Source organism: Numida meleagris, chromosome 9 (assembly GCF_002078875.1).
Source record: "Numida meleagris isolate 19003 breed g44 Domestic line chromosome 9, NumMel1.0, whole genome shotgun sequence".
NCBI classification, from domain to species: Eukaryota; Metazoa; Chordata; class Aves; order Galliformes; family Numididae; genus Numida; species Numida meleagris.
In genome coordinates, this window is record NC_034417.1 from 2,264,061 (window position 1) to 2,282,447 (window position 18,387).

At 44.2% G+C, this 18,387-nt stretch overlaps 1 protein-coding gene across 4 annotated transcripts in view; it reads left to right on the forward strand.

Annotated features, from left to right (window-relative positions):
- PEAK1 (pseudopodium enriched atypical kinase 1) overlaps positions 1-18,387 on the forward strand; it is a 97,735-nt gene that overhangs the window by 35,580 nt on the left and 43,768 nt on the right. The window lies entirely within an intron of this gene.

Here is an 18,387-nt window from a genome sequence, read left to right on the forward strand (position 1 = left end):
AGGTGATCCTGAGGATGCTGAGTGCTGGCACAAGGCAGCAACGTTGGCGTTCCTGTCTCTGTTTCACGTGGGATGATAATGTCAGTGTGCCTTATATCAACACACAGCTCTCCAGCTGTAGGCTTCGTCCAATATCTGTATGTGTTGTGTTTTTGTTAGCTAGAGTTTCAAACACTTCTCATGGTTCCTTCTTTCACCTCCTCTTTGTTCTCGAGAAGGCATTGTCTTATATGATATTTTTAGTAGAAAAACGTGTACTACACTTCTGAATGCTGCAGGGTTAGCTGTTCCCCTCACCTAGCCCACCCACGTTTATTGGGCTGCGTGAGCACTTTGGGAGACCTGTTAGTGCCCTGGGATGGCTCTTGCAGAACTTCTCTCACGGTTAAAGGAAGCTCTGAAAGCTACATTCAAGGACCTGAAGTCTGCTGTGCAAGCACAGGCCAGCACTTAGCACCTCCCAGCCCAAACCGGACAGTTTCGGTCCATCCATGGGTCGGTAGCCAGTAGGAGTTCTGACTGACTGGCTTCCTATCTTTGAGTTCTGTGCCAGTCACTTGAGTGTTGTATTTATTTCTCCTAGTGTAAATGAGAAGAATAGGGCTTGCAGATTGAGAAGCAATGCAAGCTCTCGTTCATCCTTCCTAGGGAGGAAGCGTGTTCCACCTTGGTATGTCTTATTCAGTAGGTAGGAGGTACAGGTGGCTTACAACCATCTTCTTTGCAGGGGAAGCTTTCTTGGAGAACTGGAAGGACATGTTTTGTTTGTTCCTTTATACGCTGCTGCCTAGCAGAGCACCAAAATACCAAAATAGCACCAACTGTAAATCCATCAGGCTCAGGGCTCCAGCCCATGGTGTAGTTTCCCGTCGTCAATTCAGAATTCAGCAGTCAGGCCCTGAGGGTGCCGCACCGACGGATTCCTTCTGTCTCCCAGAGCAGCTGGAGGGCGTTGCATGGGAGGAGCTCTTGGCCCAGGGAATTCAGCTGGGAGGGTTCTCTCTCGGCTCCAGAACGCATTTTTTCCACTTGACTCACTGAGTGAAATCTCAAGAAGCGATAAAATTTCTAAAATCGTTGTTGAATCGGTTAGAATAATAAAAAGCACGTTTATCATCAGGAAGGGAAGAGCAAACGAAGGGGGAAGATGCAGTGCAGAGGAAATGGCCGCCCTGCCCATGGCAGGGAGGGGCTGCAGGAGGCCAAGCGCACCGCTGCCCCACAGCCACCCCGCTGCGGCCATGCTGCCTTCTGCCTTCTGAGGGCCCCGGTGTCCACAGAGAGGTGCCCCGAGGCTGCTCCTTCACATAGGTTGTGTGCATGAAAGGGAATGGCCCGCTCCTTCCTACAGAACCCACTTCTTCCCAGAATAACACCAGCTTTTGTTCCTTCTCTTTGATTTGGCACGTAGAGGACAGAAGGAGCGTAAGATACTGGCACTGAGGCAGCCTGGTGTGCTGGTGTGTACTATAGATATAACTAAGTACCTGCATAAGAGGAGGTGGGGTTCTTGGCTTAAACGTGCTTTTAAGATGATAAGTATGAAAAGGCTCCTTTAATGCTTTTACATTTGTATTGTACGTTTCCTTTGTGCATTCTTGAGCCATTTGCCAGACTTCACCTGCTATATCAATTACCCAGTACTTATGATCGGAAAAGCATTCCGGGCAGAGCCGTGTTCCCAGCCAGCCTCCTTTCCGCTGGCATGAGGAGCTGCAGGGTTACATTGCTACACCATAGGCATTAAGCTTTGCCCAGGTGTAAATCACAGAATCACAGAATGCCTTGGGTTGGAAGGGACCTCCACGATCATCTCATTCCAACCCCCCTGCCGTGGGCAGGGTTGCCAACCAGTCAAACCAAGGCTCACCATGAGGACTTGGGGCTCTACCTCAAAGGCATTTAGAGATAAGAAATTCAAGATGTGCTTGGCATGGGTGGCTAAGAAAAGACTGTCCTTCCCCGAGACCTGGCATGCTGCTTTTTAGGCCCAACCGTGCTTTTTCAGTTGAAGTTTAAATGACTGAAAATGATGATTCAAGATGGAAACATCAACACAGGAAGCAACAGCAACATAAAAGTATTTATGTAATGCCCCTACATGCAATTCTTTCCAAAGGGCAATTGTGATTTTTCACCAGCTTGCTTTAGTCTTCGTTTTCACTGACAGTCACCTGTGAAAGCAGTCCCATCGCAGCTCTGTTAAAGTTATCGTCCTTGATGGTTCACCCGATAAAAGGAGGCTGGTTGTGTGGTCGTGTGGTTGGATTCTTGCTGCTGCGGTGGCTGTCCCTGGAAACTTCACTGAGCAGGTCAGGCAAAATGGAAAAATCATCTCATAGGCTTTGTGAAGCTCCAAAGCAGTACAGCTCGTCATTTTCACCGAGCTCCTGTGTTTCACATGAATCTACTCAGCGCCCGGATTGCAGCTCTTTGAGCCATGGGATCGCTGGCTGTGGGAGCCGTGCGTTTGTGGAGGCTGGCAGATAAGGAACCTTTTCTTTATAGCAAGGCCTCCCATCTTCATTTCCTCAATATTTGTAACCAATTCACCCTCCGTTAGTTTCCATCATGAGAAACTAGAGTTCTGTGTTTTGTGATTTTGATTCATGAGCTGTTGAGTTGGTGATTATTAGATTGTGTTTTTCATACTGGATCCTTTTATTCTTATCTAGCTTCATATTGTATGACATAGCATTGGCAAGAAAAGCATTCCCATTCTTCTTATAGGAGGAAAAAAAAAAAGCACCAAACACGTTTCAGATTCTGCTAATTAAGAGAATGATCAGCTTCAGATAATCTCCACACATAAATCTCCTCTTGCGAACAAAAATCACATTGTGTGATTAAGAATAGATTTCTTAGGTAGTTGCCAATAGGAAAATAATTTTTTAAGGTGCTGTTCAGATGTTGAAGAGTTACAGCCTACGGTGTTGGTGCTATTTTTTGCAACTGTAAATCAAAGCAGTTCCATTAGCCCTATATTCTCCCAATTAGGAAACGGCAGTATAGGCAGTTATGTAAATACTTCTGGTCTGTCCGCTGATACTGAGAGCGGAGCGAGGGGGTGAGAGCAGAAAGCAGCATGCCTGAGCTCCACCTGAGAGGCAGCACTGGGCGCCTGGTGACACACAGCCCTTCTCCCTTTGTTCTCCTGCAGTCGGATTTTTTCAGCCTGATGGCTGTCTTAAATAGGGACGTTGGCATATCTGTAGTTCAGGCAAAAATGCTCTTCTTTGTGTCGTTCTTTATGTGACAGTTAGCCATAGTTTGCAAAGCTTTTATTTTGATTCCATTATCTTCCATTCCTGGTCATGAAATCTGTGTTTTCCTCAGAGGGAAACGGCATGTAATGCTTGAACCTGAACCAGCATGGTGCTGCTCTGTGGTTTGCATTGCAGTGCCGTTCTGAAGGTATTCAGCAAAAGTCATCGTCCTGCAGAGGGACTGTGCTGGGCAGTGCTCTCACGCGGCTGGAGTTGTGTGTTTGTTCACTACTCGATAAGAAGATGTGGGGAAGAACAAAATACAGAAGGAAAAAGAGTCCCTCTGCGGAATTCTTCACATTCTTACCTCCCCACCCGGATTTTTTAAGACACTCCAAGTATGCTACTGAGATGCAGGAGGTTTTTCTTCTTTGTAAACCCATGCGGCGTCTAGCAATGGCTGACCGCTTGTGTTTCTCATTGCACTGTGTTTTTACTAATGGTTTCTGTGGTGTCTTTCCATTCCAGATCTTGCACCATCATTGTTTCATCAAGTTAAACTATTGCAGATTTTTTATTTCTCGCGTTAGTGACTAGAAATAAAAGCTTCGGCAGGTACCACTCTGTAACAGAAAGTGACAGAAGTGTTTTCTCCTGGTCCGTGTAAGATAACTGGCTATAGAACAAAAACTTGAAGCCAGCAGGATTGAACTTGTCTAAAAATTGGTGTTACTAGAGGGACGTTCAATGAATCAACATACATGAATTTGGCTTTTACATGGAAAAGGCATTTTTTCCTGCATCTAAATAAAGAGAGCACCAAGCCAAGAAGAAGTAATATTTCCCCAACCGTGTGTCCCTGAGCCATTCTGCAGATTTAGGTACCCAGTGAGCTTGGTTTCAGCAGTGGATACCAGCACTTACCTTGACTGCCTGAGCGGCAGCGGCGTCCTCAAGTCTCGCATCAGTCAGCGTTCAGTTAATTATCTAAGTATCACTGCAAAGAGATCAGTCTCCAGCTGGCTGTAATTAGGGCTGGATTGTTCCATGCCTTGAAGACAATTTTTATATTCGCGGGATCCACAGCTTTCCGCTGCCCTCATTTCCTGCAACATAAGAGTACTGGTATCTCAAGGAGTTAAAGGGGGCAAGTAGTAGGAGACACTGTACGCCTAATTCTTAACAGCATCCTTAGGTATCTGCCTGGGCAATAAGCAGTTCAAGTCTCAAAAAAAAAAAAAAGGACTTGTAGCCAAAAAACATTATTTCAGCTGATTGGGAGACAATGTGGATCTTTAGAAAGCACGGTGGCTCTATAAAATCTGAGGTCAGTGCTCCATAAAGCTTGGTGTTAGAGACTACCAGCCTGTGTACAAAGAAGCTTGGATAGCAAGCCAGGAGTGCATGTGAGCTGGAGCAGTCAATGGAGACGGGTAACTAAGCTGCAGTGGGCCAAGCACCATCTGTTACACCTGCTTTGGTGAAATAAATCTCCCTGTGTTTTTGTCTGCATGCTGCTGAATGACTGCAACTGCAATATGGGCACTTGCTTGACAGATGCTTCAGGAAGCACTGCTTAGCTTGCTTTCTCTGCAGGTCTCAGGTCATCGTGTCCTGTGCTCTGTGCAGCCCCTGGTGTTTTCAGCCTTTATTGCAACTTATGATCAAGAAAAGCAAGTTTCCAGATTATTACTCTCTTTGGGGAAGAAAAAGCCTTTTGTTTAATTTTCTGGTGAACTTATGCACTGGTAATTCAGTGGTATCCAATGTAGAAGGTATATGCTAGAAACTGCAGGGGGGAAAAAAAAAGCCAATTAACATGATGAAGGTAATTACCATCAGTAACTAGGTAATACCAGCCCATAGCCGCGCCAGCCTGTACCTTCAGAATAAGTAAAACAGGGCCATGTTGTTGGAGATGTACCTGAGCTGCTTACGGTGCGAGCAGTGTTTGGCCCTGGGGATTCTGCTGCTCCCTGGCCGCAGAGGTTGTGACAGACTGTGCTGTTCACTGGGAATGGCTGAGGGCTTCTCTAGAATTGATGCTTGAGCAGGATTGAAAGCTTTTATGCAACTCGAGTACGTCCTTGTGAGGCTCTCTGTCCCACCGTAATGCCTGCATAAAACTTGCTGCTTGAAGTTCTCTCCTGGCCACTGCCTCTCAGGTGCAGAGGACAGCAGAGCTATCACAGCTACCTCAGTGCTGAGCCATGCAGTGTCATCTCTCCATGGGTGAATAGTTAGGGCTTATTTCTTGTCTTCATGAGCCCGTTCAACTTGCTAGTCTGGGAGAAAACTCCTCTTCCTCCCCATCCTCGGGTTACTGTGCTGCTGTTCCAAATCGAGTTGGTTTGGAGGTGTCAGGAGGAGAGCAGAGCCAGTACGAGTGGAGTGGTGAGGGTACGTGGAGGTGAGCATCGCCATCCAACTGATGTCTGATAAGCGTAAGGGCCTAAAGGAACTTACTGCTAGACAAACCCAAGTGTTAATAAAGAGGTGCAAGTTGGATTCTTTCCTCTTGGCTTATTACATGCAAAATATTTTCGTAGTTGCACATCTTTTACCGATTGCCTTCACGTCTGTGTGCATTTTCAGATTTAAATCAGGCATCTCCAGCAGTGGCTGTGCAGGTACCTCTGAGCTGCATTTAGAAAATGTTCTTGCAGTGTGGTCTCATAACTGTTACTGCTCGACTTCCTGCACGGAATCGTTCCTCGGTGCCATGGCACTATTCGCTGGACAAACATAGGTAATTAGTGCACGAGTGCACTTCCAGTGTTGCAAGTCAGAGGTGCAGAATGTACACACGAGAAAGTAAATTTTATTCTGTGCTTGGCAATTAACTTTTTCAATTTTCTTTTGTGTACTTGATTACCTTTCTAATAGAGCATTAATGTATGTTTTGCTATTTAGACAAGAATGTTTTATTTACTGAACTGCTGTGGAAGTTTATATTCTCTAAGCACAGAATTTATAATCACAGATTCTGTTTATTGACTTGAAAATAAGTCTGTTAATCCTCAGGGTAGCCAGATAGTTTCCTTGAAATTGTTCTGTGATGACTTTGGAAAAATGGCTGGCAGTTTTCTGTAGCTGATACGCGGCTCTGTACGTGCACGGCTGGTTCAGCTCTAGCTGTACGCTGATAAATCATGCTGTAGAATCGCTTACGGGTGGTTTGATGCTGGTTGAGTCAGCCTGGTAACTAGGTGTAATCAAAGGGAGATAGCTGTCCTCCTCCCCTCTTTCCACAGGCCAGCCCTTCTGCTTCCCTGCAGCTGTGCCTCTGCCCAGCCCAAGGAAGAGGTGGGGTGCAGGGAGGTGATGCAGTTCCTTCCCTCCCCTCAGAAATCCCTTTTCCTCCCTGCAGGGGAGGTGGGTGTGGACTCCCATTCGCACCAGCACTGGAGGTGCAGCTGGGCTTATAGCATCAAACACAAAAAAAAGTGGAATTTCAACTGCTTTTACTGTGTTTTTGGACCATGTATCCACAGTCTCCATTCAGCACATTTACATTGGTGCTTTCAGCAATCCAAAGATGGTATGTTTTCCAAGAGCACTAAGAGAGAATTCAGTTATCATGACAGAATGTTAAAGGTACAACTTTCTGCCAAATCCAGAAAGTCTTTTAAAACTCCCTTGGCTTTCCCTTGTGGTCCATGAGGAAAATGATCCCACAGCGAGCTCGCATTGCTGCTAGCCCTTCTTGTGCCGTGCCGTGCCGTGCCACAGGAGGAATGGCTTTAGTGCTGAAATGTGATGGGAGCACGCTAATGTTTGATGCATCATTTTAACCATTCTCTCCAAAAAACAACTATCTCAGTGTGCTGTTATCTCAGACTCTGCTGCAGTTGTTGTTTCTTATTTAAATGTCCTATCTCACTTCAGATTGAATGCAATTAGAACCAGGCTGTGGAAAAGGTTTTGCTTTCATGTCTTAGCTATCATTCCAGTCAAGATGGTAAAGCAAATCAAGCAAGATACAATGAAAATGACAGAAACCATTCACAAGAGGCAGTTTTCCTGAGGGATGCAGTAGACATCGATGTACTTTGTTTTGTTTTCTGTTTCTGAACTGGTGTATGTCCGGAATATCTCCATTGAGGTTTGTTGAATACACCTGGAGCAGACTCTGGCACATGTGGCAACGATCCGACAGAATGGAAGCACAAGGGAACCCAAATTCTGCAGCAATAAGCCTCTCCTTCTCCATCTTACAGTATTGTTGCTTACATTCTGTTCAGCCAACACTAGGCATGCTTGTCATACTACGTGTGAAGGAGCTCACTCTACGGTGCCTTTTCCTGCAGCTATCTTGAATGGCGAGGTATGTCTAGAGTGTAGTATCTGGAAGGATACATACCCAAAACTACAGTGTTTCTTAAAAAAATGATTATTCTGGTACACAACGGTGGATAAAAGAATGCAAAGAGTTATCTTGGTCTGGCTTGATGGCAAAATCACAGCAAGGCTGGTAGCCCAACTCTTCCCAAGCTGCTGTCTCCATTGCTTAAGTGATTTCTGACAAGTTCATGTTACTTCTTTAAATCTTTAACCTTTATATTAGGTTTATAATTTTATTTTTAAGCTCCTTTGCTCTATTTTCCCTCTTCTATAAGTTTCTGGTTTGGGTACTGTTTAATTTCCAGAACATTTGTGCACAAGTTCGTATTTTTTGCCTTGAACTCTTTGGGTTGGAACAGAAGCAGTAATTTCTTCCTCTCTCCTTCCCCCATTCCTTTCTTTTTTAAAGAGATGATTAAATGCTTAGAGTACAAATGCTGCACATGAATATTTATGAGAACTTTTATAACATTCAGCGGGGCAATGCTTCGTGGCAGGTTTTTTCTGAATGCACATAAGAAAGTACCCATCATTTCTCTGAAGCTACTCTTGCTCCTTTCAGATTTGGAGGCAGATTGATAGGAACTGTAGGCGCTTCGGGGCGGATGGGCTGTAGTAGTTGGCGATGACAAAATGCAAAGATCATTGCCACGTTTCCTACTTTGGTGTTAAAACACTTGTGTTCAGCATTTAGTAAGAATAAATTTTTCATGTGACATTTACGTTTAAGAAGTAGAAAAGTACTAGGTAGAAATCTATTATCTGCATTGGATAAATGGTTGATTTGCTGTGTTTGTACTTGCATGGTGGAAAAAACAGTTAAATGTCTTCTGCCTGGAGCATTAATGCTGTAGGACACTGCAAACCAGTTGGAGGATCTTCCTGCTAGTACAAAGGAAGTTTCAGTCTCAGTTCTTCCTCAGCATCCTGTGAATACCTCGTAGTGCCTATAGGGCCTCAAAATGGAACGCACCCACTTCTAAAAAGCAAAGGAAACTGGTATCTGTTAATAGCAGTATTTATCCCTGTGACGTTTTTTAAGAATTTTGATCAGTTTAAGTGCTTGAGAATTCTAACATGTAGGAGAAAGACTTCAGAAATAGGCGTATAGGGGTGGAGAGGTATGGCTTCTTGATTTATCAAAGCTGAAGATACTAGATAATTTTAGGACTACATTTGGAAGTTCCTTGCTCATAACATTATCATAGAATTAGAATCATAGAATTATTTGAGTTGGAAGGGACCCTGAAAGGTCACCTAGTCCAATTCCCCTGCAATGAACGGGGATCATAACCTCCTTCTCTTTAATGCAAATTGTTGTAGCACAAGTGCTTGTGTCCACAAACTATGTTAACTCAGTATTTACAATGTCAATTTAAAAGCTGGATTGTATTTTCTGCACTTGGAAGTTACTTATTGGAACTTGTTAATGATGATATGGGGCACTGCAGGTGAGTGTGTGTGCTTTGGTAAATACTAGGCATGGTAGAAGCCCTTTGGCTGCCCTTAGTGGCCAGAGTGCTACAGCAGACAGTCGTCACTGCTTACATTCACCACAGGCTAAAATACTGCTTGGAACAGATCAAGTGGTGCAGTGGTGAAACGTTCCCAATGTTAACGCTGGTACAGCATGCCCACTGCTAAGGCAACGGTGAGAAGCATTCCTAAAACCGTCGCTGTTGGCAGAGCCATGCAATCTCACATGAAGTTGGCTATAGTAGGTATCTGGAAAGTCCAGCTAGGTTTTAGTGTACCATTGCTAGCTGCAGTGTTTCTGTGATTTGTTTCTACCAAGATAAGTTTTAAATCATAGAATGGCTCAGGTTGGAGGTGACCTTAAAGATCATCCAGCTCTAATCCCTGCTGCAGGCTGGCTGCCCCCCCAGCTCAGGCTGCCAGGGCCCATCCACGGCCTTGGGAACCCCCAGGGATGGGGTACCCACAGCTCTGGGCAGCAGTGCCAGCACCTCACCACCCTCTGAGTAAAGGATTTCCTCTGCACATCTAACCTAAAGCAGGCCTGGATGCAGTACTCCAGAGGGGGCCTAATGAGGGCAGAGCAGTGGAGGACAATGCCCTCCCTCTCCCTGCTGCCTCCCCTTTGTTGATGCATCCCAGGTTACTGTTGGCCTTGCAGGCTGCAGGAGCACACTGCTGGCTCATGTTATCAGGGCCCCCAAGTCCTTCTCAATGAAGGGCAGAGCTGCTCTCAATGAGTTCTTCTCCCGGTCTGTACTTGTACCTGGGATTGCCTCGACCTAAGTGCAACACCTTGCACTTGGCCTTGTTGAACCTCAGTAGGTTCATGTGTGCCCACTTTTTGAGTGTCCAGGTCCTTCTGGATGACATCCCTTCCTTCCGTTGTGTCAGCTGCACCGCACAGCTTGGTGCCATCAGCAAACTTGCTGAGGATGCACTCAATCCCATTGTCTGCATTGTTGATAAAGATCCCCTATGGGACAGCGCTCACCACCATCCTCCACCTGGACGTTGATCTGTGAGAACTGTACTCACCTAAGGTCTGTTTGAGTCTGCGTAGAGTAGCAGTGATGCTGAAACTTGACGTAACTATCCAAGATTTTCATTTGCAAGAGAGCAGAGGAATTGCCCACATTATTGTGGGATAACTCATAAAATTCATCAAAACAGCTTCTAAAAATTGCATTAAGTAGGCCCACCAATAATGACGTGTTTGAATCACATTTTTCATAAGAAAGTTTGAAATCTGACTTTCAAAAATGTTTGACGTTTCTTCCTGATTTCTCTTTTTAAGCTTTGTCTTTTTAAGTGTAAAAATAAAGCGTGCACCAGCTGTGTCAAGCAGTAGGATTCCAGGAAACATCTGAGAATTTCATTTGTCTTGTCTGTGGATCACGGCGTACTAAGGATTCACAGAGTCTGGAGGCAGAATTTATCTTATTACTTAGGCTTGATGTAATTCTTCCATCATGCCCTGTAAAATGCAAACTCTCACTGAAGTTGTCATGTTGCTAGGGCTTCAGGTATTAAAATTACTTAACACAGAACTCCATTTCTCTAAGGTAATGCATTGGGCAGGACAAGTAGTCTGCTTTTTTCCTTCCTTCACTCAACGCTGCAGACCTTAATGATGTTCCCTAATTTCAGCAAGCAGCCCTCTCATTATCCTTGTGAAGTCTCTCTCCTGCTCTTTTCCTTTCCAGTTCTTAGGTCTTCAAGTTCTAGCATGCAATTAAAAATGTACATCAGCCAAAACTGGATTTCCAACTGCTGTAGCTTGTAAAATGTAATACATTGCCATCTCCTCCCAAGGCAGTGAGTGAAGATCTCGTTTAATTTGTCGCACTTGAGATTCAAGCGAAATCATGTGCTGAGTGTTTCAGTCTATCTGTGTGCATTACGATTCATCTGGGCTTCTCTGAAAAGCAGGATGTGAAAATAAGATATGGTTAATGTACCAGTCTTTTTATGTCAGGAGAACAAATTTAACACAGGACGTTAGAGATACAGGCCCACAGTCTATCTTCTGACTACACAATGCTAATTAGCGTTATGAAACTGTCCTTTTGTTAATCACGTTGAATTATATCAGGCTTGGAGGAATTCTCTGCTGGAACAAAAGCACATATTGCAATTTCTATCAAAACGCAGGCGTTGGAAGCACTGTTAGCATACAGGGTTTTTAGAGCTTTTCTGGGTGATGGTTACGTGAGTGATAATTTGAGCAGGGGGTACTTTAAACAGCCAAAAAAAGTGACGGCTCTAAGGATTAACTCTCTGGTGACGGAATGAATGAATGAAATAAAAAATGATAAAATCCTCCCAGAAGTCTGTATAGAAACCTGAGAAATTCAACCCCAAATCTTTAGGTAAATTAGCTTTTTTTTCCTGCTGAATAACTGCCTGATATTGTTGTGAAAGAGCTGCCAAGTTGCCAAAGGAAAGTTTTAAAAGTAAAAACCTAGTTCCTCGGCTTGGCAAAACCAAGTGTCTTTCTTCCTCTGTATGTCTTCTTGCCTGATACTGGGTTTGATTAGTGAGCTATGAACGGATGCATTCTGGTAGCAAGTTTGCAGAAGGTGAAACTTACATTCCAAATGTGTTGTTCATAGGAAAGTGAGATGATAGAAGCGTGGTGTATGTTATGTGAATGAGGCCTGGCTAGCTGCTAGGGCTGAAGCACGAGACTGTTCTCAGCTTGGTATGCAACAGCACGTACTGATCTTTGTCCTGAAACTGGGCACCGTTTTCTAGCGCTAATCTGAAAGAAAATACAAACTCGCAGCTAACAAAGATTAACGGAGCAGCAAATTTGAAAGCAGAGATATCCAGTGATGACGCTGAAAAAGGGCTTGAGCAAATAATTTGTGTTTATCCTGTACAGTTGTAAACTGGGAGTAAGCAGGACGGGCAGGCTCGCCTGGCTCCCCTGAGGGAAGCCAGCATCCGCAGAAGGTTGTGGAAGCGGTGACCGCTCACATGGGACAGGAGTCTGGACTTAAAAGGGCAGCTCCTTGCCTCGGCGTGCAGAGCAATCTATTTCCAGGGTAGGAAGGGTTCCGTTCCACTCCGCTTGCCACCCGTGCAAAGCTCCAGGAACGCCTCGTTGTCTTCTGGCAAGCAGCAGTTGGGGGGGGGTGTTAATAACAAAGCACAAAGTCATTAGGGATTAAAGGCTGGAACAGTGTGTTTTACTGAGAAGGCTCAAGTGCTCAATTTGCTCTTTTTTTTTTGTTGTTGTTAACGTAAAAAAAGTAGAAACCAATAGCACTTTTTAAGCATAGGAGCAAAAGAAATGAGTAACGCTGCCGCATGTAGTTGTGGCAATTACCGTCGCAATTCACCTAACAGTTGGGATCCCGTGTACTGTTTATGTCATTAATTTCCCACTGCCAACAAGTGTTATTAGGCAAATTGGAGCTCACAACCTGAAAGACTACAGTAGAGTTTTTTCTGAACAAATGGCAGGGCTAAGTACTACAGCGAGCGTGTCGTCTCTTCCGTGCGCTGCATTTTGGAGCTGGCACACATCACCCTCTTGTGTGTAATGGCTCTGAAGCGGTAACGGGGCGGTGTGACTTGGATTTTCCCCTCCGATGGAGTCTTGGCATTGTCTTGTGTGCTACTGCACATCCCGTGCCCAGGATCCCTGTAGGCAGCAGTGGAAGGCATTGCGACTTTGTGCCTCTTTCCTGCACAGAGGCATAGGTCTCAGCCTCTGTTTCTCCCAGTCCGCATTAGACTAGTCCTTGAGTGTCAACATGAAGTTCAAGTAGCTTAGTGCTGCAGGAATAGAAGCTCTCTCCGGGAGGGTTGGGAGTAGCAGCCTTTCCCTGACTCGGGTTGGTAGTGATGGAAGGTAATGGCCCTGGGCTCAGCGTGTTTCTTGGGACGCCCATCCCCGCACTGCGGTGGATCGTAGCAGTCCTGCGTGGGAATGAGGGATGCTGTCAGGAAGCCTTGTTTGAAAGGTAAAGAGTGTGGATGAATGTCATTCTGCTTTTATCTTCGGGTCCCTGTAGGTTAGCATTGAGTCATCTTAGTAGTACAAGGCTGGAAAATCCGCACTGTGGTTTTTCTGGACAGAAAAAGCTTTGAATTCTAAAAACTGTCAAGCACAAGTAGCAAAATGTATGTTTGGCAAACAGCTCCTTTAGGAAACATTTATATGTTTAAAAAAGAACTAAAGAGAGAATTCCAGAATCATTGCTGTTGATTTTCTTTCTTCTTCCTTTGATAGAGCTAGTTTGCAGTGTTTTGGTTCTGTTGTTTCAGACGTGCTTCAATCCAAGGAGTGAACACTGGCTTGTGGTTTTCAGGCACGGTCAGCAGCCTCTTAATTAGGAGGAAAGAGCTCTGCCAGCACTCCTGCCCGTTTGCAGAAGGAACAGTGCAGGGGTCGTGGAGCACGGGGAGGAGCTGTGGCAGAGACAGGGGAGCACACCGTGCTGAACTTAAGGTGCACTTGTCCCTGTGGCCACCCCCTCTGGTCTGTGTTAGGATTCCCTCAGCACAAAGGGATACAGCTGCATGGCAGAGCCCCTCCTGCGACGCCTGCAACACTGTGTGCAATGGGGACTTCAGCAGTTTTCAGGGGCTGGTGACATTGCTAACTCCAGTGATCAGGCTGAAGACTGCTGGGTTCTTCAGGCTAGTCCCCAACACCATGTTTTACACGAATTAAGGTATTGATTTGCTTGGCTTTTCAGCCTGTGCTTCTGCACTGCTGTTCCAAGCACGCTAGGATTTTATACTCAGTAAATCATTTGTAATGTAGATAGTCATATTTGATGCTGCTCTGGTAAATGCATTTTGGTGCCACATGGTGAAAACAAGCAGAAGACTCTATTAGCAGGAGCCTACTTTTGCAGATTGGACTGAGTTCTCTGTCAGAACCTTTGCAAATGCAGTTAGGGAGCAGCATCTCTTCTCACCTCTGGCACTGCTTGGACTGCGTGGGGGAAACTGGCACAGGGTAATGCACAGAGAAAATGCAGCAAACAGAATCCTGGTATTGCTACCCTGGAAGGAGCGCTGGGAAGGGGGAGAAGTCCTGAAATACAGTCAGACACAGCATTTAATCAGGTATTAAAAAATCAATTCCTGTTTGTTCTGAATGAGTACTAATATTTCAGTATCTGCCAATTCCTTTTCTGTCTAAAATTTCACCTGCAGTAGTGCTGTTATCCCTAGTAACATTCTCATCAACAGTTGCCTCCCGTTTTATGGAGATGGATTCTGGGCAAAGGATAAGGATATCTAAGGATACAAAGGAAAATCCATCGTGAAGTGCCACCGTTGTTCTTTTTAACTTCAACGTCAGCACACGATGATGTTTAATCTTCTCACTTAGAGTTTGTCACTCATTTCACTACTGTGGCTTATAGCTGCAGATTACAATTTATTGCATTCTTCCTGTCTGGTAAAAGGGTTTATTGGGATGAATAAATGACACACTGATTAGAGCAGTAGTCTAAGTGAGAATGAGCTACTTGAACTATCTTTGATGACCAGAAAATTACCTGTAGCTAGGTTCTCAAGATTATCAAAGAAATACTCAAATTAGAGTGTTTCTCTTTGATCATAGATGGAAAGAACAAAACAAATGACTGCAGCAAGTAGAAGGCAGTGGGAGGAGATGGTTACTCTGGAATGGGAAACTGAAGGAATTTTTATGAAGATTCAAGGCGTTTGTAGCCACCTTCTGCACCAAGCAGTGAATGAGATATATTAGTATGTGCTTTATATTTATCTATATTTTCTAGTAATGCATATTTTTTTCAGGAATTAAAATGCCTAGGTTAGTTGTGGAGAGAAATCCCTTTCATATTATTTCTGTCACGTTATCCTGATTTTTCTGTCCTGCAGTATGGCAGCATTCAAAGAGCACTCATCTTTTTAAAGACTCTTTCATCTGTCTTCCTTACCCTTGTAATTACCACCATCTTTTTTATGCATTGCTATGGATCTGCAAGAAATATGCTAGAGCATATTATAGAGCATACAGAGCATAAAGTTACTTGGCCCAAGTAGTGTATACTGAGGTCTGTGTTTTCCCTTGTCAGATAGGAGAATACAGTCATAAAAAATGGAAACGAACACAGAAATGTTTCCAGGGCTGAGATATAAGCTTGAATTATGAGTTACAAAACAAGGAGGGGGAAGTCATAGAATCATTAAGGCTGGAAAAGACCTCTAGGATCCCCAAGTCCAACCCCAACCCACCCCATGTCCCTCAGTGCCACATCCACCCTTTCCTTGAACAACCCAAGGGATGGTTGACTCCACCACCTCCCTGGGCAGCCCATGCCAATGTCCAACTGCTTTTTCTGAGAAGAAATTTCTCCTAACATCCAACCTGAAGGAAGAGATCTTATCGCTGAGAGTTAATGGGATATTGGTATTATTTAAAAAGTTTAATATAGAATAAACAGTGGGATTTGATCAAAAGGAAAAGACAGAATAATGTTGCCACCAAAGAGGCCAATTTTGAGAAGGGCCTGCCAAAAGACAGCTTTCATAGGTAACGTCCTAAACAAAAGGGGCATGCCATACAAAGATGGAAAAGTACATAGAACAGACTGGATGAGCAGCGCAGGAATTTTTCAGACCGAGTCTGGTATCCCGTGGTTCTTCTGTGCATCAGATCTGCTGCAAAGAAGTGGGAGAACTGGATCTGTGAACGTGAAAAGACCGACAGCTGCTGTGTGATTTCGTGGGGCACGCAACTTGCACACGGCGCAGAACCAGGCAGGGAAGGGCAGTGAGGCAGAGCCAGCTGGCTCCAGCGCCCCGAGCATCAGGGGCTGTCCCCACGCTGCCAGCACTCCTGAAATGGGCAGAGAAGGAATTTTCTTCCCAACACAAATAGTGCTTCCTTCAAATACTGAAATCGGGAGGTCTGGATTTCCTCACCTAATATGCTGTTTGTGTCTTGATGTCTGTATGAACATCTAATATATAGAGACATCTCATGGTTGGGCTGGATGATCTTGGAGGTCTTTTCCAACTTTGGTGGTTCTACGCTTCTGTGATCTAATCCTTTTCTGAGTCCAGCTGACCTCTCGGTCTCCGTGCCGTCTTGTTTCAGGAAGCATTTTATAGAGAGTAGTTGTCTTTCTGCAGATGTAAACGTGTGGCCTCTTGGGCTTGTTGCTCTTGTTCCCTGAGAGACTAAATGGGAACACCCGGTCTGCCTTACATTATGGATCACTGATACACTGTTGTTTTATTAGTCTCAATTCTGAACTATCCCAATCTTTTTGTTTCACTTAATAGGAAAAGCCTCTCTTCTCTGAAAATATCCTTGTGTGTTTATTTCAGTGCTGTATTTCTTCCTGAGACGTGATAAATAGAATTGAGTGAAGTAGTCAGAGAATCATGTCATTGATTTTCTTGCACTGAAAGCATGTAATCTGCTGCTTGTCGTGTGCATTCTGTGGCACCATTGGCATGTCTAGTGATTTGTAAGAACTTCTTAAAAAAAACCAACAAAGTATTGTTTCCTTTTTGCCCATTATCTCATGGTCTGGTGGGAAGAAGAACAATTTTTCAACACGGGAGTCTTGATTAAAAAAGAAAATGTCCCTCTCATACTGTGTTTACCCATTGGTCCCGCTCATGCTGGGTTTACCCATTGCTGCACTGATGCACAGCTCTGGTGAGGGGCCTCGTAGCCCTTTTGTAGCCCAGCCCCTGGGTTCTCAACTTTCTCCAGTAGTTGGCTTCACATGGTCTGGCCCCACTGAGCTGTTGCTCTTGATTTATCAGGTCTTTTCCATATCTTTGTTTTTTGTTTTGGTTTGGTTTGGTTTTTTTTATAATTCCTGATAGGGTTTTATTTTTAAACAATTTTCTCAAGTATTTATTAAATCAAAAGCCTCTTGGGGAGAGGGTTGAGACTGATGGCGAGTAACCATGTGGCTTTTCTGCAGTGCATTTTATCTTCTTTATCACAGCTGACCTCTTACAGTATGGCTGTGATCCACCAATAACGGTAAGTTATTTATCTGCTCCTGATACTACAGTGTTTTGTCTTTGGCTACTTCTTTGTGAGATCCTAAATATTGTTTTCAGTCCTGTTTTGTATTTTGCTGTCCTGCAGTTACTCTGATGTGTACTTGGCAGTGGTATTTTTTGCTGCATCAGGGGTTTTGCAGGGATCTGTGGAGCCAGAAGTTGCAGTAGTACATGAAAGAGAATTTCAGGTAAATTGGAGTTGCAGAATGGATGGATTCAATAATCCAGGAATAACGCAGACGGGTTTGTTTTCAAGCGGTGCTCAGCAGGTTAACCACAACCATTACCTGCTTTTGTAGCTGCAGAAGCAGTGCAGTGTTCTTCGGGTACTTGGCTGTTGTTTGATGGGAATACTCACAAGAAGCTGAACAGTTTTGTGAAATTTGCTACTCCAAATGTTTTCATGTGCAGCTGGAGAAATAGGTATCGGGCAGGATTTCAGGTAAGCCTAGGAAGAGCACGTAGGTCAGTAAGTAGAAATGATAGCCTAGTAGTAGAGTAGTAAGTAGGTTGGTGAAGGCGTAGTCACACAGGTGCACTCTCTGAATGCTATGCTTAATTCTCATCCTTTTTCTTGAACAGATTTGAGACAAACTTGAGGATGCAGTGAACTTGAGGGTGCTTTTTTCAAGTCTTGTTACGCTAGCTCATCCCAGCAGATGTGCTTCTTGCTTATCCTTAATTTGCTGCTAGGTCTTGGAATGCTGTATGCAGCCATCTTTAGGCATCCCAGTAAACAGAGTTTTTGTAGGATTGTCTTCCTGGGGCATGGGGAGGAAGGAAAGGGAAGCTAATCTCCTGTGCATGTGGAAAATATCCCAAAAGAATATGCTCGGCAGTGCTGTCTGAATCATAGCCAGTCATTAGAAACTTACGGTATGTAAATGAAAAAAGATGGTTTTTCAAAAAGGAGAAACATTTTTTTAATAGTTTTCACAAGGCAAGAATCTGTTCCTATCAGAAGAATTTGTATTCAGATGCATGCCTTGGCTGGTCTCCTGGGCCTGAAAACCAACTGTGAGAGCTTGTCCTTACTGTTTTTTTGTGTTGTAAATGTGATGATGCAGAATCTAATCAGATTACCTGCACAGATCCTCAGGATATTTCTTGCCTCTTCCCTGCTCTATGGCATTATCTCTTTGGGTTAGGTAAATTGTGAAGAAATGCCTGTTCTCTTCTGAAGCGTCGCAGATTGTCTAGCCAAGGGCAGGTTTTTGTTGCAGTTCATTGGTTATTTCTATCATGTTTCTTTTCTTACAGCTTTTAGGTGGAAAAAACATTCAAGGGTTTCCTTCACTCACTTGCTTTTGTGAAATATTAATGTCATTTAAGCTCTTCT